We start from the raw sequence: 27144 nt of genomic DNA on the forward strand, positions 1-27144 counted from the left end.
GTTTCACTTGGAGTGTTTGTGGGATAAATGTATTGAGGGCTGGAAATGCATGGATGACTATAAACAGTAAGAATAAGCTTCCAAAGCCAGGTAACTTAAAAAACAATGTAAGCCTAGTCAAGTCTCCACTAATGAATGTGAAACCCCATTTAGATAAATCACTTTGCATTTTGGGGGCAAGGAAAGGACAAAACAAAACCTCAGATTTCACAAGATCACTGAGCCTGGATGTTGTTCCTTGTACCTCCACACACAATATCATCTTATGTATTCCCCACTCACAGATGACATAAGTATTAAGAAGGAAAAATGAGCATCTTATATCTAGCATGTGAATTCTGCCAATATGGGATGCATTACGCTTCATCAAAGTGTCTGAGGTCCAAGAGAGCATACTGATATGAAAGCCACATTAGATTTGATTATTAAATGACTTGAAAGATAGATGTAGGTATTAACATAGCACACCTGCAGTTCTTCCCCACGCACTTTGATCTAGCAGATGATAATTTGTAATGGCATCACCTCAAACCCTGGTCCACCTGCAGTTTGTTAGGATGGCAGCCAATGTACATTATGGCTCAGTTACTGGCAACCAAGATGTCTGTCAACCAAAAAAAAAAAAAAAAAATCAATTGTCATTTATCAGCAACCCTTCACCCAGTAAGTGCTGCTCGTGAGGTGCTGGTGCTGCCCACTTGTTTCCACATCTGCTTCATAAATGTCCATGATGCTTTCTTCCCTGTCCACCTCCCTAGTAATTCCCATGTATTTGGCTTTTTGCATGCCGGTATTTGGAAGCACCGCTAATGACAGCGGATGCGAGAGTGGCTTCTCACCGGCCCGGGCCGGGTGCCTGCTGTTCAGGAGTGGTACTCCACCAGGCTGCAGCTGACAGAAGGCGGCGCTTAGCGTGGGGTGGAACAGGTAAGAGGGCTGTTTCTGAGTCCTGTCGTCTGGCAGCTTGGCAGGAGGAGCAATCAGGCTCATGTCAGCAAGACAAGAATTTTAATTGAGAATGAAGCCACTCAAGCTCATTAAGCTGGTCTTAATTTGTAGCTTAAAGGTAGCTAGTTTCCATTAAAAACAGATATAAATATATGCACATAGTTTGACCTGCTGGGTGCCTTGGGTTTTGCTTTCCATCACAGAGCTTCCTGGGGGCTAGCCACCCTCCCAAGGGAGCAGACAAGGGGGGGGAAGAAAAAGATAAAGTTCCCGCTGCAGAGTTTTCAGTAGAGCCCTTGGTTAGGGGAAAGATTTTACTTTCTTTCCAAGGGAAAAGACAAAGCTCTGATGTCGCAGAGCCCTTCAGCTTGGGCTGAGACATGTGCACACCTTCAGTGAAAGATGAGTGGTTTTGGTGAGCCTCAAGTCTCCTCTTTGTTCTCCTGTCCTCCTGTTGTGATGGTGTTGTTTCAGAAATATCTTTACTGTTCTCCTACAGTCTCAGGAAACTAATAAGAAAATGTTTCTGTTACCACAGTGAGAGTAACTATGGCTTTCCTTCTAAGTATCTGTGCTGTGAGGAAAACTTTTACCTATCTGCATCCAACTGGCAACTTATCTAAATTAAAGCAGAGGACACCAAGGTGAGCACTGTGCTACCAGGTATTTCACAGAGATGCTCCTTCCTGTGGTCTAGGTTTTACTGGCAGCTTCTTTTTCCTTTTAACATCTTCATCCTCAGCTTCTTGCAAAGAGACAGAGTATACACACCATTTCCAAATGACCATGTTACAAATTTCTCTCCTACTAAAGGGCAGTATTGCTGTTTCTTCTCCTTTTGCACCGACAACAGTTCTCCAGGTGTGCTATTCAAAAGTCAAACACAAAGATGGGATCTTTAAGACAATGTCAGGTCCATGTGATATGCACGCACAGCATGAAAAATGGTCCTCAAGTCTGCTGCTTAGTTCATGTGTGGTGCACCCGCAATATATGGTAGAAAAGAGCTGTATGCATTTATGGAGTATATTCTATTACAGCCATTACATGGATAGCAGTACTAGTCTTTGGACATTCCCCTCATCCCCACCCCTCTTTTGCTTTCCTCCTGTCTGCCCCCAGGGATCATCTCTAGGCAAGAAAACTGAGTGTTTGCAAGCCAGGTAGCAGACATCCTTAAAACGTAAAATAGGGACTCAACTGAAGGATAGGTTTACTAAGGTTGGTAAAGCAATTATAAAATCAAAAATAATAGATTTTGTGGAAAGTCATGGGGGAAATAATTGCCTGTATGTATAGGTATGGTGCAGAGAAAATTCAAGAAAGATAGTTATAAATGTCAGGCATATAGTGAAGCTGTAAACAGATCCATAACTTAGGACAATGTCAGATCTTCTGAAGTTTCAATCTTTCTGATTATTTTTTTGTTCCCCCTCACCTGGTTATGACACAGTCATGTTTCAAATCTGAGAAAGAAGAACAAAGCCTTTTCTCTTCAGATGTATACCTACATTACATTATTATTATTATGTATAACTACTGTTAGTAATTCCTGTTCTGAACACACTGATTGTAAATATTGCCTTTAGAAAACTTCATACTTGTTCACTGAATGAGACTACTCTTCCTCAGTAAAACACGATTGGAGTGAAAGAAATACACTTTCATCACTGTTCTTTGTGATGTTCACAGTTCTTTCCAAGGCTGTCCAAGCTGACAGTTGCAAATGTTTCTCAGTATGCCACTTTTTCAACCTGCTAAAATTCTGGTTTGTGCAGTTAGGTGTACAGTTTTGTAATTTGCTGCTCATTTCAGAGATTAATATTCAGGAAAAAAAGAGGAGATAATAACAGTTGTTCAATCATATTAAATAACAGGCAACAAGAGAGACAGTTTAAGGACCACTGGATTTATAATTCCTTAGGTTTTGGAGCAATGTAGGTAAAAGGCAGGAGGCAGAGAATCTAAAACACGCATAGACTTACAGTCAGGGAAACTACAGCCAAATATTATGAGGACATCTCTGTCCTTCAGTCAGCATGTGTTAAATTAAGAACGACAGTTGATAATGTCCTTCAGGAAGGACATCTCTTCATTCCCTGAAGCTATAAGATATATGACACCATCAGTGATGAATTCCTGGGGCCGCAGGAGAACAGAATGCCCTTGGATCCCCTGTTCTCCAGCATCCTCAGGAGGGGGTTCCCTGCCTGTGTCATTGTCGAGGCAAGTCTGAGGATGCCTCTTTGGTTTTCTTTAAGAATTTAAATGACAAAAAGAACGTAAAGTAATTCCCCAGCTCCAGACGTGGATCCATATTTGACAGAGCAGAAGGCAATGAATGTACTCATGTAGGGCTGCATCCAGAACGGCATAGCTCCACAGCATAGTGGTACCCATTTATCAAGTAAAGCTATTCAACCAAATAAAAATCCCCACTGATTCTGACAGCCACCTGGTGGTGTGTATGCCATTGCCAAAACTAACAACACATCAAGTGAAAGAGCTGATCATAGCTACAGGCTACATCCTGCACAGAATTATGAGTTGTCCGATCATATCCCATTTTAAAGGGAATGGTTTACTAAGCAGCTGTATTCCAGACCTTACCCTACAGTTATGGCTACGCTGGCATTTCCTGCCTGCCTTGCTGTTTACGGTGTTCATGGGCATCTTCCATGTATGAAACTTCTCAAATAACCTGTCAAAACAGAAATACAGTCCCACAGTTTTGGTGGAAATGAAGGAGTCTGTGAAGACATTTTGTTATAGAAGAAGCTATAGGCTATGTTTTATGATGTATTTGTGCCTTAGTTTAAAGCAAATACAGTGGAGAGGCTAGGAGTCCCTTAAGGGCCTCATATATCTGGGATCCCATCAATACCGATGCCAACAGTAGTACTAAAACAAGCATGTAATGTTGAATGATTCTGCTTAGTGAATCCTTCTGGAAATGGTAAGCCTCATCCAAATTTCTCTGCTCTAAGAAGTAAGTGGAAACATAAGGTAAAAAAAAAACAAAACCACCACAACTTTCTTAGGGTATTTCCAGCAATTAGCAAGCTGGGCTAAAGGAATGAAAACATTGAAATTATAAGTAAAAATTTTAACTGCAGAGATTTAGTTCAGATTCTTTGTGTGGTTTATTGTGTGGATTGGCTACATTATTTTGTTTGAAATGGCTTATCTATCTGTTAAGTGGTTTAATTGCAGCTTATTATTTCAAACTTATTTTTCTTTATATTCCTTATATGGCAGTTTTAAGTACCTTCAGCAGAGATGTGCAAAGCCTCCCTCAGATTCAGTGTATGTATACACGTATAGTGCATCTATTTCCTGTAGGAGACTAATTCAAAACGTGATTTTATTTTTAAGCAAACGTTTACGGCCTGCTTTATTTGACTAAATAATTTGTGATTTGTCAGGAGTGTGTGAGGAACGTATATCATAAGTGATTATTTGACATACCCTCATTCAAAGACATAAAGCAGGAGCGAGTCCCATCTTAGATCTTTGTTTCAAAACATCAAATTTTGACTGCTAAGGAAGTTTAAAACAAAAATTCCTCTTTCAGTTTATAACCAACTTCATCTAATACCCAGTGAACCCCATGTAACTCACTGAGTGCTTGCAGAAATGTCTGGGCTGAGGCCCAGATATCCAGATCCTTCCGAATAATTGACCTGTCTTCTCTCATGCTTCGACTCTGCACCCCTGAATTAGGTCCATAGGGTTGTGATATGGGAGATTTAGGCATCTGGGGAAGAGGTCCTCTGGAATTTAAGCAGCAGCCACCTCTGCTAGCCTGGAGTGAAGCACTAGGCCCTTTGCTCTTCTCTGCTGGAGTCCGTAGGCACTCAGCTGGCCACAAACAGCAGACCTCTCTTTCTCTTTCACAGGGAAAGATGGGGAAGGGAAAGATGGAGAGGAACAGCGGCAATACAACAGGGGCACGTGTCCAGCCTTGCAAAGGCAAAGATCAGGCGAAGAGAGAACCCACCTCAGGGTCTGCTTTCCATGGCTGTCCACATGTCTTTAACTGAATTTTTAACTTGGACTATGAAACCTGCTAGCATTGAAGGCATCCTGTGTCTGACTCAGCTCTGTAGAGGCTAACTGGCCAGTACAGGCCAGTTTGTTTTAAGGATGTCAGTGAGGCTCAGCAGAGAAACCCCCTGTGGGCCTGTGTCTCACTAATTCACATTTGACACTTCCACAAATAAGAAAAATCATTACTTCAGTTTTTGAATGCTAAACTTTTTCTTCAGAAGAGTATAGTGAAGCAGTCTACGTGATCTTCAATTTCCACAGACTTATGAAGGTTGTCAGGGAGTATGGAAGGGAGCTGCGTCACTAGATTTGCCTAGCAGCAAAAATTAAACTACTAGCAATTTTAAAATGGTTACATTTACAGTAAAACAAAAGGAAAAAGACAACCCCAAACAGGGATCTTTATTTAAAAACTAAACTTCTAGATCTCAACAAACATTTTGAACTGATATGACAAGCCTTTGGTGATATTATAAAAAGAGTCTTTTTTCTTAGTCTACGTGTGGATCATGTCAGCTTGTTATCACCCATAACGCTGAAGTATAGGTGTGTGTGGTCAGGCAGCTCTTTGACCCCAGAGGAATGTGGAAACTCAACACCTCACAAATTATTTCTTCAATTTACAAAACAGTGTTGTAGAAGACACTGCTGCAAATGCTATTCTTTGTGAGTTTCTTCTCAAGTACCTGTAAAAATTCTCCAAGATCTAGGAGGTCTAAGATGTAATATTCCTGGGGATATTTCCACTTAACGGTAGAAATGTGTTTATGGAAGAAGGAAGAATCTGTTGCTTGAGAAAGGAAAAATATTCTGGATTTTCCTCCATCTCTGGATTGCAAAGTGGTGTAGTGGTTGCTTTCACATCGTGCCTTTGTGGTTGCTCATGTTGTGGCTCTGTACAAAGGCTGAAATATGTGCTGTGAAATAGTGAAAGTAGGATGCTAACATTAAGGACTCGGATTGTGCTAGCACGATCCATATCATAAATTGTCAAAAAGTATGCAGGTCTGCATTTGAAGAGAAAAGGTTCAGTAACTAGCAGGAAAAATGTCCTGAGCAATAAGGCATGCTAGACCAGTGGTCCTCCTATTGTGGCTTAGCGGGAACATGCCACATGTAGGTAGCTGCCACTGATTTAGTTCAAGTTTGCAGAAAAAGCTAAGTATGGTGATGCTCATAGGGTGTTACTTGTAAGTATTACTTCCGGGGACACTGGACTGCTCTGTGTGATTATGTCATTTCAGAATAAGTTGAATAAAATTCCGGAAAATGCACTGTCAGGAACCCTTTTGACCAGGAGTGGGGGAAACCATTAAGCAGTAAGAATCTCAGCCAGATACTTCCATCTCATTTTATTTGATCATTTTAATGATTTACCATTTCCTTGACTGACTTTTATGACAACTTTGTCTTGGGTGTTACAGTATTTTTTAATTTAATTTTTAAAATTATTTTTACATGTGCCACTATTTCCCTTTCAAACGGGATCTGAATAGGGGTGGCTTTTCTCAATGTTCACTTTGTCAAATCAGCGGAGACAATTGAACTAGAAGTTTCCTTTGATAATTTATGATCATAGGATAATTTTCTTCCTGAACAAGCCAATAAAAAAAATCATGATTTGATTCATTTCAGCTCATAGACACTTCTAAAAATCATGGAGATGGCAGAGGGTGGTCATGTTTTTAAAGTGACAAAACTGGGAGCTGGGCTTTCTGGTTGGCCTTCTTTGTCTACTTTCTCAGACTTCTTAAGAGGCCTTACTATTTGCTTACCTAATTCTTTATTTTTTAACATTAACATTTTGATAACTAACATATATTAGAAGCTCCCTGTATGTTTTGGGAGAGATAAACTATTTTTCTTGTTGCTAGCCCAGCTGATAGGACTCGGAAGTCAAAGCTGGAGGCCACCTTCAGAATATTGTGACTGTTCATCTCTTCTTATTTGCTCATCTGTAAAACGAAGATTATTTTCTGATTTGCAGTAACAAACACCTATGGCTATGTGTAAAGTACATTGAGAACTTGGTTAGAAAATTTTTATGAACAACAAATGCAAAAAACTCATCAGTTCATAGAGTTACAGCCTGCCAGTGAAAGAAAATGTAATACTACGAAAAGCAAAACTGAGGTTTGGAAAATAATTTTATTAGATTTAAGATTAAAAGTTCTTTTTAATTTCATCCAACTTTGCTTTTGGAAACTACAGACACCATGAGGGGGGTTTTAATTGTTTTTGTTTGTCTGAACATTCTGAGTGCCTCATCTCAGAAATAAAAGGGAACTCTCATTTTTCTCACAGGTGAGGAGTCAATACATTCAAAAAATAAAAATTCTCCAAGATCAGCAACCCAAATTGATTGTTTCAAGCAGCATTTTAAAATTTTTGTTTATAAATTTTACATCCAATAATTTAGGTAAGTAAAATAGATATATATATTTAAAAAAAAAAAAAAGGAGAATTAGGCTTTGTCCTGATACAGAAGGGGAATGCTGATTACACTGAGGGAGAAATCAGTAAAGGTTAGGTGATGCGTCCAACAGACAGTCAGGAGTGGGTGAAGGCAGCAGCAGTTCAAAGTAGAGCATTTTGAGTGTGGGGAGTGAACAGGCAGCAAAACAGACTCTCTGAAAAACAAAAGCAAGAAAGACAAAAGACCTTGAACCAGCAGCAAGAAAGACTTGAAATTTTTCCTGTTCACAGGAAAGCACTGACAGTGGCTTAGGAGCAGAGGCTGGAAACAGCAGGTGCAAAACTGAAATCTGACTAGCGTGGGTGCTCTTGTCAGGAGGACTCAGTCCCATTTCGCTTTTGCGACCTTCCTGGCATGAAAAGCCATTCAAACTTTGCCTTGCTAATGCACTGTCTGCGCCAGGAGGGGTTTGGACCATGTGTCCAGTTTGTATCACTGTTCATTTCATGTGCTGACAGGTTGCAATATGCCCTGAGGCTTTTTCTCCCATCTCTTCTTTTCTCCCCCAGTTGAAGAATTTTCTTTCTCTATCTCTATGTGAGAAATCACTTGTGCTTACCAAAATAAATACTCAGTGAATTAAAGAAAATGGATGGCAAGTTTCTAAAGAGAAGATCTTTCAATTTCTGGTGTTGCATTAAATATTAAGATCTTTTCTGCCTGTAATGAAACTACTCTTTTTGTCTTTGTTACTGCATCCCATCTGATCAGTTATTTACATGATAAAAACTTGGTGGTGTTTGTATATTTGTTTTATTGCAATAGCTTACTCATGACAGACCTTTTTGTGTGTCTAGTGCATTAGCATATTGTTGCCTTTTAATCTGGTGCCTCAGTAGACTTTAGACTAGTTAACTCCAAAGGGATGAAGGAAAGTAGAGGAACAGAACAGAGGTGGAGAAGCAAAAGAATGTTAGTGAAAAACTAGAGAAAAAGCTACAAGTTTTAAACTAGAAGAGTAACAGATTTTGTTCCAACTGGTAAGGAGGCAAATGCAGAAACCAGTGCAGCTGCTGAGACTGTAAACCAAAGAATTTCTGGGGAAGAAATTGATTATTCCACTCAGCAGGACTATTTGGATGTTAATTTGTCCAGTGATGAATTTGACAATACAGCTGATACCCATGAAGGTATATGTTCTGTTTTCTCACAACACTTAGCTCATCCCTGGGAATCCATATCGGGATTGACCAAAAAGCAGTGTCTTACAACAGAAAATCTGAATCTCCCTTAAATAGGCATCACTCACAGAAAGATAATAGATGTACTAGAGCAATAAGAATTTCTAGCAACAAAAGTCTTTATTAACTAGTTGAGTTACCAATCTACAGTAATTTGGGTGGTCTGACAAATGTGATTTCTTTTTTGCAACTAAGTTAAAAACTACAAACCCCCAAATGCTACATGACAATTTATTTCTCTGGCAAGCAAAGGACATTTTCACTGCTGACTCTGTTTCATTTTCAAAAATTAACACTTTAGAAAGAGGTCAAAAAATTTTATTCTCACTGAGAGAGACAAAGAATGACTCACTTTATTACTCTGATCTCCGTACAAGTCATAGTCCAAGCTAGAGTTGATCTTAAATCACATAAACTACAGTGATTGCTGTTGCTACATTAAAAAAAAAATAGAGAAAACTTTATTATTTATTAAATTAAATTATCCTCAGCACAATAGACAGGAGAAAATTTGAACACTTTGTCTGGAATTTATTCATCAATGTACATGAATACAGAACAAATTATTTATCATCCTTGCTCAAAACTAAGTCAGAAACTACACTGGAAGATTAAATACAAAATTACTGCTGCAATGCATTTGAGAGCGTGATGCTTAAAGATATGTTTTTAGTGATGTTTTTGAAGTCTGGGATATGGGATTTCCTGCAGTCCCAGTTGGGTGTGGGTGCGGCACTGCCAGGGTGCCTGGAGCTGGATCATCCTCTGACACAGCGCTCCTGACCAATTGCCCTTAGCAAGCAAAAGCATGCATGCTACTACACATAGCTTTGACTCTGCAACCAAATGACTGCCAACGGGTCCCTGAGTGGCCTCAGCAAAGGTAATTGGTACCAAATTACATAATATGTCATTTAGCTGACTTTGGTTTTTTGGTTTTTTTTTTTCCCTTTTTTTTTTTTTTGGTAACTATTACTGGACACCTGGATTTTTCTTCTTGGTTTCCCCCCCCCCCCCCCTTTCTTCTCTGAAGCCTTGTATTATTTTAGATTAGACCAGGATGAATGATGCTTGTTTACCATATAAAGTCACATCCTTTGCTTGCAAAATCAGTCATTTTCAAATCCAAGAGCAATTTACACAAAATTTTCCAGCTTTATTGGTCTCCAATGGCAAGATATAATTTCAGAAACAGGCAAACCCTCAAGAAAACAAGAATTTTCTTATGCCTCTCTCCCTAGTACTAAGTAGTCAATTGGGGAAGGGAGAAGGAAAGGAGGAAGTAAGCAGTTGATATTAATCTAAGTAGATGATTTTGCCAAAACTACCCATGAGACATCAGCAACTTTTTCTTGAGAGATGAAGCAATCTTTCTCTGTGATATTTCAATGACTTTTTTTGCAAAGGAAATGCTTTTCAAATTCTACAGTACTTGATAGCCTTGAAAATAATGCGTTCCAATTCCTAAAAAATAGGAAGTAGAGTACAGAGACTGGGAAAAATCAATGTTTGTGTCACTTCTTTTCAAGCAAATCTTTTAGGGCATTAATTTAAAAAAAATTTCCAAAATAAACTCCAAATCCAAAGAAACTGAGCATCGTATGATTCTCCTCTGGTGTTGGAGAAACTTTTTGGAGAACCATGCTGGAGAACAAGTGTTAAAAATATGTAACCTGCCCAAACATAGTAAGTGATCTACATTTCTTTGTGCCTTAAGTTGTTGAAAGACATTTTAATTAAGAAAAAAAGCAGAGAGAGTATCAGTTTAGTATGAATTGGAACAACACGAGCATTGGAAAAATGAAGATAATTTGTTAAGGTAAGAAAATAAAAACAGGAATGGAAGATTTCATTGTCTGCACAGAAAAGGGATATTTAGCTTTACTAAGAGGGGTGAAGTGATAATAACTGGGAATTGGATGAGTCTGAGAGGAAAGAGAAAAAAAGACTTCAGACTGTGTGTTTAGTAACAGAGAGTGACTAGTCCTACAGCAACAGAGGGAGCAGAGTGGAAAACTTTTGGCCCTTTTAAAAGGAAGAGGGGAGAAGATGCTGGAAAGAGGAAAAGTAGTGGAGAAGCTGTGCTGAGAGTCATCACCTAGAGACAGCAAAAAAAGCCTGAGCAGTAAGATTCAATCACCTCAAGTCATATAAACAGCAGGGGGACTAACAAAAAATATGGGAACCTTCACTGCTAGAGGATGAAGAAATGTGAAAACACCAAACACATGATGCAAGGGTGTACCAAGGGGAAAATAAACATGATTCAGGAATAACATCAGTTGAGAGTTTTTTGACAGGATCATTTTAAAGCTCATGCTTTTAATGGAACATGTCAGTATGGACAAACTACTATCAGAAAAGTATCCTTTTGGTCAAAATTAGAGAAACCCCAGAGACCAATCCCAAAATATCTTGCATCATTCCAGAGGAAATGCTGACTTAAGATGTAGGAGGATAACAGAACAGGAAACCGGTATGATATTAGCTATTCCAGTGTGTGTGAGCCTCAGGTTTATCGTGAAAACCTGGAAAATCTGCCCAATGAGTAGTTCTGAAAGCACAAAAATGTTCAAGATAAGAAGACTGTCTTGTTGCACTGCTATTTGGGGCTTGAGAGCAAGAGGAGCGTTTGAGTCTTAATCATGTGATTTTTGTTTAATTTCTATAGGTTTATTCATGGAGATTTGCGTAGTAATACTAGAGGTCTCAGGCTTTGTTTCTTGTTTACCTTACTAAACAAATCAATTTTAAAATGTCTTATTTTTAATCACAAAATAAATAAATGTGCAACTGAACATAAGGTAAAACTGCTGTCAAAGCAGAGATATTTGTTAGCACTCTGAAAAAAAAAAAAAGCAATGGAATGCAAAACCTTGATTACTAATTTTAGTCTTTGGAATGAACATTTAGCAATTTTTAGGTTTTGTAATATCTACCAAACAATCTGTCTGAACCATTTTATCATTCCAAATGTCCAGAATTCTAAGAATGATAGTTGAAGCATATAGCATTTTAAAAGTATTTTTTTAACTTCTAAATATGTTGTACTGTCTCTATACTAATATATCTGTGCTGCTTGCGTGTAGACGCCAGGACTGCTGAGAGGATTTATTATTATTGTAAAAGAGGTATATTTTTGACATCAGAAAAATCTCATCTGAATTCACCTCAGCCTTAATAACCAAATTTAATGGAAGTAACTGAAAGGTGGAGGATATTCCATTAGGTTCTCTAACAAAAGAACTGGAGTGCCTAGTCTCACTAAGATGCTCTGAAAGCTTAGTAGGTATAAAAACACACCCATATTTTGTTGTGAAACCCCGACAAACTGAGCAGGCTACACATTAAGAATATGAATTTGGTCAGATATGTCATCGTCTCTTTTCTTTTCTCCTTTACATCCTGATGTTTAATGTAACTTCAAAATCTTGCTCAGGTGGGTGTAATGAAGGTAAAATCTGTAATGCATGCAGCTATTATTGACACTTAAGTCTTCTTTCCCTTCCCTCCATCCCCATAGTTGTTTGGCGTTGTTTCTTAAACTCAGTCTTGGGGCAGGTTAAACATAATGATTTGAAACATTTTTAGGTCTTTAAACTTGAAATTGACTTGGATGTATAAGAACAATCGTGTACCTTTAAAGTAAAATTGCACATTCAGCCCCAGAGGTACTTAAGCCAAGGATATAAAAGTAGAAAATGAGCAAACTAGAATTACATTTAGGAGGATCTCTTCTGTGGAGCTATGCAAACACTAAATGTAAAAATAACTCTTATTTCAGCATAGCTTCAGACTCAACAGTGGACTGTTGCTACCTCCTGGAACTGAAAGATGCCAGAGTCAGAAACATCATGTTAGTATCTTACACCATATCTCAATAGGCTTGTTTTTAACCCTTTTTTTTGACTCTTCTTGAGAAAAAGAAAAATTGTATTGCCCGGGCTACAAAGAGATTGATAAGAGGGTCTCAGTGAAAAAGTATGACATCAAGATAAAATAATTATGTATAAACTGGAAGAACCGGGGGAATACAGGCAAATTACTGTTTTAATGTATAAAACCTGTTCTGGAAAATGTTGGCCAGATTGCTCTTTACTGAAAATTAGGGGTAACTATTACTAGAAGAAGTAGCAATATAAGGTTGAAATATTTCTGCAAGTTACTTAAATATCTGTACTATAACATGCTTGTAAACTTCGGCCTTAGAAAAGACTGTTGTATCCCAAACAGAATTGTTTATGACTCTCAACTAGTTCTGTAAATAAATAGCTTAAAATGTAAAATAATTGGAATAAACAAACTGAAATAATGGAGCTACCTTTGGAAGCACAAGCTTGAGAATTTAACTTTCCTACCCTTACCTGCCCCTTGCACCCAAATCTTTAAAAAAAACCTGCAGTAGCTTTAGCTGTGTCCGACATATTGGACAACCTTAATCTGAGATTTTAAAGTCTGGTTTTTCTTTCAATATAATAGGTGTTTGAAAAAAAGAGAAATTTTGGTTCATTTTTTTATCAATTCCACCTTTGTTGCATGAAGTGGAATTATTTTGCCGAAATCAGCAATTACTTTCAACTTTATAGCAAGGTACAGAAAACCTATACTGGGTTCTTTCAGTGATGTAGTTATATATTTTCATCATCCTTCCTTTAATTGATAGCGAGGGGTGATCTTTGCCATGGGTCACTCAAGAAGATTTGATGCGTAGGCCATCTTTTTTTTTTTTTCCTTTTGATATGTTTAAATTTAATTTATTTGATTGCCAGTCACAATTGCTTCAATGATCTCATCGTCCCTTAGGTGGTCTCCCATTTTTTTTCCCTAAGTAAATTTTCAGTACCTGGAATGACAGGAAACAATTGACTGGAACAAGGGAATTAGCCTGAGATTATTTTACTGGTCGCACAGCTTTGTCCTACTTTAGCGAGCTGATTGTGCAGCAACATTTTCTGAAATGCAAGTCTAAATTTTTGCTCTGTAATGATTCCTCAAGAGAAATTTTCCTTCTGTTAAATACTTTAGCAAGACCACTACCTGTGCTCTTTTTATATCATTCTGCCTACCCTACTGCCCCTTTCACTTCATTCAACATCTGGATTTCTGAGGTTGCCTCATGCCAGTTTGCTCAATAGCTGGATTTTACAATGCTGTACGCTGCTTTGTTATCCCCAGATTTGATGAGAACAACCATTATGTCCCTACTTTCTGAAATTCCATAAATGTTTCACTTCCCTGTTCTCATGACCATAGCACAGTTTACTCTTCCAGAGGTAAAGAGCAAAAGGTGGAAAGACAGCAGCTGGTACCAGGAAATAGATATTGCTGAACTTTAGTTATGTGAACTCAAGAAGCAGATTAGTCTTGTCTGAAAATAAATTGTTAGGCCTTAAATGTTACAGAAGTAATCGATTATTAGTTTAGCCTCAGCAAGGTAGATAGTAACAATCAGAAAGAAACTCCTCTAACTTCTCAGGACTGAGAAAATTAAGCTCTTGACATACTTTTATCACACTAAACATCCAAGTTTATTGCTTCTCCCATAGATTAAATGGATGGTCTACTCTAATCCATAGATTAGAAAGGAACATGAGCATTAATGGAAAAAAAAGTGTTTCGAGATAGCTGCAGTGCCTGTATGAGCTTTCTTGAATACAAAAATTTTGTATTATATTGTTCCTCTTCCATCCAAAACCAATTTGCAGTAGTAGATAATTGTTTGTTGATATAATCACCAATTTGAGGCAGAATTTAGCGCATCAGTACTCTTAGACCATAGAGTTAATTCTTCCCCTTGCTCCTTTCAACCAGCGCATGAACATCAAATCCTTGGTATCACATTAGGTACCTGAGATTGTCTGGGTTTAGTTCTCTGGGATCACAGTTACATTGCATGTACCACTGACATTTAAATATCAGCCAGATGTTGTTGTGATTTTATTTTCAACTCCTCTAGCCAAATTGTATGAGTCACCCTTTGCTGATCAGGATCACGCAACTTGCTGGAAGAACCTTTCAGGCAAAAATTATCATCCTATTATGATCATCTTCCTACTTCTCCCCAGTGATTCTATTTAAATGCATTCTGCTTTACAAAGGAAATCAAAGTTGCTAACTCTGATTAATTGCAGAGTCGCGAATTCTGCAATAAGCTTAGATATACTGAAGAAAGAATTCATTCTCCAGACTTGTAAATGCTAAAAACCTCAAATGAAGCCTATCCCCATTTATTTTGAATTTTTTCACATAGCATTCAGAATCCCCACTCTGAGGATATCTTGTCATAGCAGGTGCCATCTCTGCTTTTCTTGCATCTGTGTATAACTTACACAAGGTCTATGTAATAGTTCTGCCTTGTTAATTCTAAAAAAATATATTATATTCCCCGTTAGCAGGGTCAGAAGAAAAGAGAAAATTATTTTTTAGTCACTGAAGGTGAAGTTTAAAACAGCTGCAGAGCAACTAAAGCATTTAAAAATGGGAAACTGTTCAAACAATGTACATATTTCTTATTTCTTTGGTTTGTGTTACATATCCATTACATTTTTAGCCTTAATGACATGATCGCCTTGTATTTTATTCTTTGAGATTATTCATCATTCAAGTTACAGAGGAAAGATGGAGACTTTTAGTCCCTTTTCTAATTTAGCTCCATGATGCTGAGACCAACCGGATTTACAAATGTTAGAAAGTGAGTGCAAACCCGTTCCTTTAATGTAAAAGATAGGGAGGTGTCTTCTGGGGGTCTCCTCCAATGCTTCTTCTAGATCCGCATCCTGTTGTCCTTTTCGTGCCCCTGGAGGATGCACAAGCTGATCCTGGCATTTTGTTCTTTTTTTTCTTTGTCTCCCCGCCCCCCCCCGTTTCCAGCCACCCAAGAGCACAGAGTTAGAGGCTATTAGAGCGTGTTGTGGGAGGGAATGATTCTTGCCTGAAGAAAGTCCCAATGCCCTTTTTGAGATTCCTTGCTCTACCTGGAGCCCCCTAAGATGTGGTTAATCCCACTAGCCCATGCTGAGCCTTCTAGAGCTGGCCCCAGGCCTCCTCCTCTTGCTGTGCTGAAGTCCAGCTGAGCCAAAGTCCCCCATTTGCCTGTTAGAAAATCTGTCTTTTTTCCCACCTGCCTGGGTATCCTCAGTTTCAGCACTGCAGAGCACCTGATGAAGTGCTGAACAGCATGGTGACCCCAACTAGATTGATGGCAGAATGCCAAATAACTTGTGCAGGGCCAAGGTTTTACCCCTGCTGTGAAATGAATAGGATTTGGGGATTAGGTAAATGAGAAAGGGAAATCTTGTAGTTTTCTCCATCACTCGTAAATGGATTCACACCACATGTAAGGCCTTGAATGAAATGGCTCTTAATCAATTTTCAGTTTGAAACAATCAGGCTGATACAAGTGCTCAAAGGCTATTATTTTTTGAGGGGAGATAAGCAGTCTTTGGCAAACTAGTCCATGTCTCTTTATCTTAAAAGAAAAAAATCCAAATTTTACTGTGATTTCTATTTTATAAAATCTTCTAATTTCACTGTGTGGTATGATTTAGAGAAATTTCATTCATATATTGTGTATACAGTTTAAAAATGTGTTTCAGGGAGATGAACAGTATGTCTTTGGGTCTTCATACATTAGTGAACTTAGTCTCCATGCAGAGCAGGTGAAATATTATAACTGTATAGGGTGACTAGTAACTCTAGCCTATGTCAGACAGGTCAAAACCTCTGTACCTCTACTTCATAGCACTGAGTTAGCTGAGGCACTTTGTTGCATTCCTCCTCTCCTGCTGTAGATGAATGAGGAATTTTTATGTATGTTTCTGAAGAATGAAAATTTCCTCTGTTTAATATCCGTTTTTCTTTTTTTAATAAGTGATCAGCCAAAAAGACTTGTAAAGCTTCAACCTTAATGAATCATATATGTTTTTCTGGTCATTATTGGGGAACTTCCTGAAGTGGGAGTTTCCAGGCAAAAAGGACAAAAGCAGTACGTTGGTATACCTTAATCTTCAAGACATAATAATAATCATCTTGGACCTTTATGCTGTCTGTGAAAGAGAAAGAGGCTCTGGCCAAATGAGTCTTCTCCAGTACCTACTACCATATGGAAGTGCTTTTCAAGAAACTGTTCCTTGAGGGTTTGGAAAGCAGAGGAAATTATTTTCATGATTGTTTTAGGACTTCATAAGGATGGGGATAAATTCTTTGCCTCACCCACAACTGACAGCCAGTGCAAGGGACCATGCCGACCGGAAATTCAAATTTTCTGCTGGATATCAACGTCATCCCTACTTAACTCTGGAAAGTGGGGTTAAAGGACGGGCTGTGGTTAAAGTCTATGGCAACTAAAAGCGTTATTGCCTGAGATGCCGTTGTGAAGAGCTGAGGGTTTCTAGGCACAAAGCCAGCATTTCTTCCCCCTTATTTAACAAACTGGACTCCAGAGATGCTAATAATTTCAAGTGGCAGATTATAGCGTGCAACGGTGGTGAGGATATTAGGTGGGTTTATTTTAAGTAGTTGTGGAGGGTGTTTTTTCCTTTCTAACATTTTTCAGGCCCAGATTTAAATTCCCAGAGTTTTAATCCAAAAGGGACTATTACATCAATTTGATTGAACTCCTGTTTTCCACAGGCCATTACACTTAACACAGTTAACTGTATGTTGAGCCTAGTAACTTGTGTTAACATGACACATAATTTCTAGAAAGGTATAAACTTGTGACTTGAGGTTATTGCACTGTGTCCCTCAGTGGTGAATTCTAGTGGTTGACCTGATGTACTTTTGAATATGTTGATCTCGTCGTTATTTGTTTTAACTGAAATTGGTGTAATTGCCAACTATTGTCTTTATTGTGCCTTTGTTAACTGGATTAAACAATCCTTAACACTAAGTTTCTTTAATAATGTCCTTTTAAGTTTTTGCAGAGATAACCAAGCTCACATCTTTAATTGTCTTGCTGTATGGCATGGCCAACTGTTCTCAAGTAATTTTGTAGATCTCAATTTTTATTCTAAGATTTCAACGTATTTTAAGCCCTTTGTTTTTCTTCAAAGGACTTTATCAAGAATCCAGATCACCACTGGTTGTATCAACTACAACAATGTTATCAGCAGTGGTCACATTTAAATCAGTCCATCGATAAGAGTTGAATAGATATTCGCCTTGAAGCGATCCTGAAAAATTCCCAATAAAATAAGCTGTTCAGGCGTGATTCATTGCTGACCTTCTTTTTGGGACTTGAGAAGTAGACAGGTCTGAATCCATTTAACATTTACTTTGTTATTATGCACTGTTAATTGGGAGGTCTGCAGAGCAAGGTAAAAATTTCACAAAAGTCTAATTTTAACAGGTCAGTTACTTTTATTGACCAAACTTGATACTTTATTAAAGATGACATTGTGATTATTGGACACCACTTGTCTTTCATAGGATTATATTCCTTAAAAGCATGACTTGTTCTTCAGTTCAAATCCCTATTAAATTTTTCATTGTTTTTTTCTCAAATTGATTTATCTGCCTTACCATTATCTGTATTATCTTGTGAGCCTTGCTTATGAGCAACTTCTAAGCACTGATTCTCCTTTCCTTTGAAATATCCCTGGTTTTGCAATTTTTAGAAATAATAGCAAGCCAGAGATCTCTTCAGACAAAGCTTCTAGGATTTTGAGTGAAAGTTATCATCACTCCTGGAGTTAAACTTCTTTTAATGCCTAATTCCCTAGTGGATATTGTCTAATGACATCGTTTTCAGTTACTAATGGACTGGAAAGTACTTCATCGCCTTCAAAGGATATGATTATGTCATCCTAGTTCCTTCTAAATAGAGAACTGTAATATCTGTTAAATGTCTCTGCCCTAGTACTTATTGGAACGAAATAGATGTCATGCAAGATGGAGCTGATCTGCCAGTTTTGAGCTAATTCTGCACTTTACTAATTTTAGGTGCCTCACAGTCTAGGATTCCCATTAACGAGTGGTTTTACAAGAGCCATTTGACCTGCGTTGCATTTGCTCATTTTAAGCATGTATTTCTCCCATTACCTTCTACGTGTTATAAGCAATCCAACTATTTCCCCCGCCACAAAATTACAGACATGTTCTTTTCAGGGAGGTTCTTTTGCCAAAGAATTTTCAATGTTGCTAAAGCATCGTGCAGAAGAGGCAAATTCTTTGAAGTTTTGTCTGGTCACTGGAAGAGTAAAATAACTTCTTTACTGGCTTCTCCGCATTCCCTTAGCGCTGTGTCCCTGCTTGCAGGTTGTGCAATAGCACACTACCACGTAGGTGGAGGAGCCATATGCAGATGAGCAGCGTTTCTGTCTCAGAGGAATGATTTGTTAGCTTGTGAGATGAGTCTGCAGTGTACACAAGTACCACACAGGGAATAATTCTAACATTGCAAAGTCAAGGAGACGCATTTGCCTCTTATTTTTAGTCTATAGCAGATAGCTGAGATTGTTCAATAATTATCTAAGCTGATTTATTACCCACTTGTTTCAAAAGGAAGATGACATTTGAAAATTCAGGGTGCGTAGCTCTGTTTTTATTGTAAGCGTTGCCGGAGTGGAATTGGTTTGGGGTCTGCCACCACTGGCACTTCATCCATGCAGACCCCCTGCAAGTGGCTGAGCGCGGTGGCACCTGCACAGCCGAATCCACATCCATGGGCAGAAGTGCCAGGGAGGGACTCGCAGTTACTGTGTTGCTGAAAATTAGCTGGGTGCTCTCTGCCTGTGAAACATCTGCTTTGAGTGATACTACAGCAGCTGTGATGATCTAATAGCAACCGAAGCACTTCAGAATTCAATTGTACAAAAGGGCCTTTGAGGAGAATGATAAATGACCTAAATTAAGCCACAATTTTTAAGTACCTAATTTGAGCCTTGCCCATAATGGATACTTTCCTCAAGCCATCTTGCACCTGTCACTGTTGGAAAACAACTAGCATTCACCTGTCTGTTGTTTAAGGTTGTGTTCTCAACACTTTATTTGTCAAACAGCACCTGAAGTATTGGCATAAGAAATTAGGATGTTAGTTTTTTGATTCCCTTTTGGCATGCCACTTCCTTGTATGCACCTGGCAGTAACTCAGAGAATAACTTGTGTCTGGGGGAGGGGGGGAAAAAGACTACTTTGGTCTTGAGTTCCTTTGATAAAAAGTGTTTTCCATATCAATGTCTCTAAAATTATTATTGGGTTCTCCATATCTCAAAATAGCAAGGAATAGATTACCACCTTGCCAAAATGATGAATCTGGAAGATAGATTTTTAAAATAAATTATACAAACGTAATTTCCTTAATTTCAGCACTTTTAACTCCTGGATTGGCCTAGCATGTTTTGTGCGTGAAAAAGGAGTAGGAGTCTGGGATAATACACTACACCATATTATCTTATATGTGCTTCTAAGAGGAATGGGGCTCTGGTAGGTGTATGCTACAGTGTCCTGCATACAAATACAAAATTAAAAAAAAAAACACCTCTTCCAAATTCTTTGTGTACTATGAAAAAGCATCTGTAGTGTGGTGCTTAGAGGTTTAGAAAGGTAGATTGCAGCAATAACAGAGTCTGGGAACTCTTGGACCGGTTTTGTCAGGTAACTCAAAGGTTTTCTATCTCATTGTTAATCTGGTCAAAGAGATTTCTCCAAAGGGGAGACGGTCATGAATCGTACAGCACAGAGAAGAAGTTCCTTAGTTTATAGGTCTCTGTATTTGCTTCACATTTTGAATGTACCTGGTTTCATTAGTAAATATCGTACAACACTACAAGCCTGGTTTGAGAGTCACCTTGGTGTATGTGCAAAAGATCATCACCCTGTAAAATGAAGGACAACATTTCTGCCTGAGGCTTTCTTACAGGAAAATCCTATGCTTTGTTTCTGGCTGAAAAATAATCCTGGGCTGAAATCATTTTTAGGACATTTTGACACTTGTTGTTCCACTGATAAGACAGGTCTCAGTTTATCAATGTACTTACCCATGTGTTCAAGTCCTATGGAGGCCAGCTGGGGCTTGTGCTCTGAGATGAGGCTGCACTTCTGCCCCTGTGCAACTCGTTAGGAGTTGGCGATTCCCACTTGTAAGGGTTTCAGGATACAAATCTCCTCTTTACAAATAAGGACAGCAGGATTCAGTCTCCTCCCTTGGTGGTGTTAGTGCTTGTTTATTCAAGGTGCAGAGGCAGGGTACCAAATTCTCAGATTTGACCACACGCAGCAGCAGCAATGTCTGACTCGCACCATGTTTTCCATCTAAAATTCTCAAGGCATTTTTAGTAGGGACTCCTGTGTCCTACCATCTTCCTACAAAAGAGGAAGATAATCAGAGGGGAGGTGAAATGACTCACCCACGCTCACCCAGAAGCCAGTGGCAAAGCAAGTAAGTGGGAAATGGGCTCATGTCTGTCCTTAAACTCACAGTGTAAAAGTTTGTTTGCACTCACTGGGAGTAATTACTTGCAGTTTTCGTGGCTGGTTTGGCTGCTCTGTGAGGTCTTGTTCAGTGCAGAGAGGCAATTCCTGCATTGTGTATGTAAGATAGTCATTTACACATTTTTGGCAACCTGAAGAGAGAACTGCCTGTTTCCCCCCCCCATCACAACAGAGTACCTTTGGCATGATCAGTGCAGGGGCGGCTCCTCCTGCCACCCTGGTGCGTGCCAGAGGATTCTGGCCTTCAGGGCTGATGCTTTATCTCCTCTCATGAGGATGCAGCTGCCTGGGCAGTGCTCTCTGCTTCATTAGAGCTCAAGACAGAAGTGCTCTCACATCCCAGAGGAAAGTTTAGTCTCATCTTTACAGCTGTAGGTTTCAGCTCTCACCAGGCTTAGAGGAAAACGCCAGCCTACACCAGGCTGGGCAACACGACTAGGATTACAATTGACCTGGTGAAAAATGAGACATTTTTAATCTGCATCAGGCGGTCAGTCCATTCTGCCAGATCCTGCAGAAACATGTCACCAAAAAGAAGGCTGCGCTAGTTAGCCAAAAGTAAGCAGCAGAGAGGGAAAGACTGCTTTTTTTCAGGTGTAATGCTGGATTTAATTAAAGCATACGTCAAAATGTCATTTGCTCTATCATCCTGTATTTCCCCCCCTCTGCTCCTTGGTAAAATTATTGTTGTCTCGTTTATTATTTGACTCCTTTTCAGGCCTTAAATAGGCCTGGTTTGCAGCCATCAGGTTTGAAGATTGGCAGTGCTGTGGACTCGAGAGCCGTGTTATTACTTGATAATATATTTTAGGAGGTTGGTTTTTTTTGTTTGAGTTGAGGTTGGTAAAAAGGTAGTCCATAGGTTGTGCTTGAATTGAGCTTGAAAACATGGCTACTAAGGACTTAAGCCCAAGCAAAAGTAAGGAGCCAGAACTATAACACTTGAAAATCAATTTTGTTAGAATTATTTTTAAGTCATTTCTTCCATTACCTCATTAATATCTGTATCTTCCCCTCCTCTTTTTCCTGCATACCATGTCAGTGAAGTAAAAGATTACAGTTGTGGGTAATAAAAGAAAAATATGGGGTTATGAAATGAATTTCATTTTTCAGGCTCTCTCTTTACCAAATGACGTTGTGAGGGCCCACTGGTGTGCTGCTCAGAGTGCACTGCGCTCCCCAAGCGCTGGGGTTGCTTGCAGACATCCCACCACTGGGACAACTACAATGCTGGGTCTATAGAAATTACTAAAAGATGAAAATTAAAATCAAGCACCGGACTACTTTTTACTTTCTCCTGAGGCTCTAAATCTCACAGAGGTTTTCTGTGGCTCTTAAGTTCCATCTCGAAAAGTGGAAAAAAAAAAAATAAAAATTGTAACCCAAAACTTAAAAATCTCCCTTCGTCATTTTGATTCCAGGAGGTAAAATGTCACATGTTGTAAGCTCACTACACTGACTTTGATTCTTGCCAGAGGTCCAACAAAATCATGCCATTTTGAAAATCAAAGTGATTGGGAGCATGATGTATGTTTGTGCAAAGCAAATGTCAAATTTATATGCTGGAGTATTCATGATCCACATTTCTGGATTCATAAACAAGTATTTGAGCCAAAAGTCCTTAAGTATCAGCCTGACAGAGAGCAGAAACACTGCTATTTACTTATCTAGCTAATGTGAGCTAATCAATACACCTTCAAGAGTGAATATCTGAAGAAAGTAATTCACGCTTCGTCTGCGCTGAAGGAATTAATTGAGCAATTTTTGATAATGAAAACATTATAGGAAATTGCAGTCTGATTATGGAGCAGGAAAAGAAAGAAAATGCACTGGTTACCTTTTCCTTCATGAATTAGTTTCTCTGTTGCAAGAAATTCTATTGCGAGGGGTCAGATACATGTAGAATATAACATAGAACTGTCATTAACCCTCACACCCAACACCTCTATAATATCCTTCTGCTGTTGAGAGGTATGTAGAGGTTATGAATCAGTTGCCAATAGGTAAAACTCCTTAATTAATTTGTCAAATGCTTTCCTTTTAACATTATAAATGTACCATTTTCCAAACTGAACTCTGAAAAGCTCCGGATTTCTGGGGATTTGATTTGTATATAGGAATACTCCCATTGTCCTTCTCCCTTCCTTCATCTCCTCCTGCCTGCACTTTTCTAATCTCTGTTAACCGCTGTAAGCAGAGACAAGTCCATGCAAAGCATTGTAGCTGCTTGAAGAGTTTTCTCAAGACTTTCTAGCGGGGAGGCACAACTGAACCTTGTGGCACCAAGGACAAATACAAAATAATTTCTTGGGAAAGACTGCCAGCATGGGAGGCTGCAGCCTCCCCTCTTACCCCTGCCATGGTTCCCTCTCTGTAGAAATCAGAGTTCTACTCTTTTTTCCATTTTTATAGGGCCACTTCTTTCTTTTTCTTTGGTTCCCAAAAGAAGATGGAAGTATAGGTAAAGTGCTGAGTGCAGCTATGTGTTTGTGCTGCTGTTCAGTCCTACTTATGGAATGATCTGCCAAGTTTCTAACCAATTCCTACCATGTTTTAAAAGAAATATTTAAAGGTGTCAACATACGTATGCGCTTTGATATCTTGAAAAAATTAGCTGGATAGCTCCATGTAATAGGTTTGATTTTGCCTGGGGCTTGTTCTGTTTGCTAAGAGTGTTGGTGCTTGTTTGCACTCCACATTGTTTGTTAAAGGCAAATTGACACGATCCATTTCTCAGTTCACAGAAAAAATGCATATCCCACTTTTTGCACGGCAAAACCTTCAGGAAACAACCTCCTTTGGGAGACTCTCCCATTGACACCATGTAATCACGTGGCACAAGGGTTTCCTGTTTGCAGGGATCGTCATAAACTGTTTTCCTTCACTGGCATGTGGATTCCTGAAGGAATCTCTCTAGTTTCCCTGGTTCCCAGCCAGGAACTTCTTATCACTTGTTAAAGTGGAAGCTGTCCCAGGAGAGGTGACTGGGAAAGTACATGCAGGTTGCATTATATATAACACTGCTAATTATAAGCCTTTAAAGCTCATAAATCAACTTCACCAGTCAATAGTTTTTAAATGGGAGTTTGATTTTACTTCTTATCTGGATTGGAGTAATTTACATTAACTTTTTTGAGTTTTTCTCAAACAATGGCAGAGCTGGAGAACCCCCAGTAAGAGCTGGTGCCAGGGATGCTCCCATGGGCTCTGCTCTTGTGGGAGCCTCTCCCGTGGCAAGAGGAGATGGAGGTCTGTGAGCTATCCTGGGCTCTGCATTTCAAATTAGAGCACTGGAAACTCTATAGATTAACCAGAACAACTCTACAGAGGCAGGCATTTTCTGTTCTCAGCCTGTAACCACAGCTTCCATTGACTTTTATTTTCTTTCTCAAAACTTTTTAGAGGTGGTACTAAAAAGAAAGTGTAGGTGATGCCATGAATGTTTCTACATGTTTCTTCTCATAATACAGCTGAGAGATGAAGAATATATCCAGATCCCCATAAATTACATCATTACAACATCTCTATAAGTTTATTTCATATGGTTAATTTCAATAACAAATGACCAAAGTGATCACGTCACTGTTAGAGGCCTTATTGGATAGGCAGAAAACACTGCATCTTTGTCTTACTTTTGTAGATGACTTTGCAGACAGCAGAATCCAGTAGTGCTGCTGCTATTATTTTTTTGTGAATTCTACATGTCCTCTAGGGATGTTAATGTTCTTCTTACAGTAATAAATTAAACACAGTTTATGCAGAAATCAGATTCCTCTATTATTTGTACAATATGAAACTTTAGTAGTTTACATTATAAAATAATGTAACTTTTATTGTCTCGGTTTTGTGTATTTTTATTTCATTCATCATATAAAAAGTATTATTTCTGTATAAAACTCCCATTATAATGCTAACTTTAAGGATGTTAATTCCTTTCAATGATATTTTAAGTATGTTGTTTGTTTCACTGATAAAAATTACTAAATGATTAAAAAAAATCAGCTGCAGATACTAATTTGCTGTTGTTTGTTTTTTTTTTTTAATTTTGCAGTAATTTTTCAAAACCTGCCAGAAACCGAAGTTTGGAAGAAGCCTGATGCCAGCCCACCATTACAGAACTTAGTGAAATCATACTGTTTCTGAAAACAAAACATCCTCACCTGCATTTTGAAGTGAATGCTACATCCCCGTCTTTAAGGCAAGGTAATTCTTCTGCTCTCATTTCACCTAACTGTAGCACGTGGGTAGAAAATATACACAACAATTTTATAACCAGGAAAGTTTCTGTAGTACCACAACCCTACTTGTGTACCATGTAAGGCCAATACTTTACACTTATCCTAGCTTTCATATCTGCTTTGCCAGTTGGAGTAATTTGCAAATTGTGGCTAAAAGTGCTGAACCACTCACATATTGGCAATAGCTGCACAGGCTTTGTGTATTTTGTTGTGTACAGGAAGTGTTGGTCTGTTGTTAAGATGAGCATGCGATATTTGGAGGGTCATTTTCTACTAATTCTGGGTAAAAGTAGGTTATATAGAAGTGTCCTGGAGATCGTATTCTGGTTTTTGCTTCTTTATAAATGTTAAGATTGATAAAATCTCCTTTTATTTTAAAAGCAAGTGGAAAAATCATCTTAATTGCATGCCACGTTTTTTGTGCCGACTGGGTGGTGCCAGAATGTGCAAAGAGTAACACCAGAGAGCTGAGCACAGGTAGTTTTTAAAACCAAAGAAAAGTAGTCTCATGTTTCAGAGAAATTCAAGCCACTTATACTTCCTCCGATTTAGGAAAAGAAAAAAAGAAAAAAAAAAAAAAAGAAACAACCCAAACCAAATCATGTAAACTCTAGGCACTAGTGAATGGGGTCTTCTGCGGACCAATGTGTGTGGTATGACCAGCGATACCTCTCTGGAAGCCTTTTAACCTGTTGTTGATGTTTATGGTTGCCAGATGAATGATATGGAATATTAATTTTTTATAAATGTATATAAAAAGTAGTCTTGTATAAAGAAGTATTTCCCTGTAACTACTTCCCATAAGAACATGTTTAACCTAGGCCAATTTGTTCATGCCAAATGTCTAAGTTAAAATGGTTACCACCAATTAAGCGCTTTTACTCAGAACACATCTGCATCCTATAACTCTGCAGACTAGGATGCTGGCCCGTATTTAAAGGGATTTACTCTTGGTAGCTTTCCCAAGCAGACTTGGAGTTTGAAAAAACAATTTCAAAAAAAAGAAACCAAAAGGCCAGAAATGCTTTACTTCAATGTTTATTTCCAGTGAATTTATATACAGGAGATTAAGGAAGAATCTCCTAGAATAGGCTAATTGGAAGATATAAAAGCATAAAAATAGTGCTCTAGTGCTGAGGAAAATATTTCCCTCCACAGATGCTCACCTAGAAACTGACTGGTATTCAGCAAATTGGAAGTTCACCTCTGCAACATCTGTGGTGAACCCTGATTTATTTGGCCTGTGGAGCAACTGGAGGCAAACATTTTGAAGAAAATAATTTAATTTCAAGTCAGATTGCTATTAACTGCAGTTGTCTTACGTTCCTGTAGTGCCACCTCTCTAAGGGCAAAAAAATCAATGTGAAATCATCTCACTTGTGTGCTCACAGGGCTCTGGAGATGAGCAGCTGTATTCACCTAGCCACAAGTAGATGACTGGCAATTGCAGTTGGCCATTTCTCTCTCGTTCCTGTGCTGCCTGTGTGTGTTGAGATGTCTGGCTTGGCCTGGGATAAAGAGACAAGGGACCTGAGGCACCAGGGTAGCGCTGGTAGACAGCTCTTTCACACGTTAGTGTGGTTGGGTAGAGGAGAAAGAGCACCTAAGTTCCCTAATTAAGGGAAAATGTCACCTCAAGCCCATAGTAAAGACCAAGCCTTAATAACAGACATATGGTGTGATTTTTCGGGTTGCTTATGCAGGGACAGGAGTTGGACTCGATGATCCTTGTGGGTCCCTTCCAACTCAGGCCATTCTATGATTCTATGAACAGGAAAGACACAAGCTGATATTTTACTTTTTTGGATATTGTAGCCAG

This window comes from Nipponia nippon, unplaced genomic scaffold (genome assembly GCF_047370975.1).
Source record: "Nipponia nippon isolate SJK-2023a ecotype South Korea unplaced genomic scaffold, ASM4737097v1 scaffold_2, whole genome shotgun sequence".
Lineage (NCBI taxonomy): Eukaryota > Metazoa > Chordata > Aves > Pelecaniformes > Threskiornithidae > Nipponia > Nipponia nippon.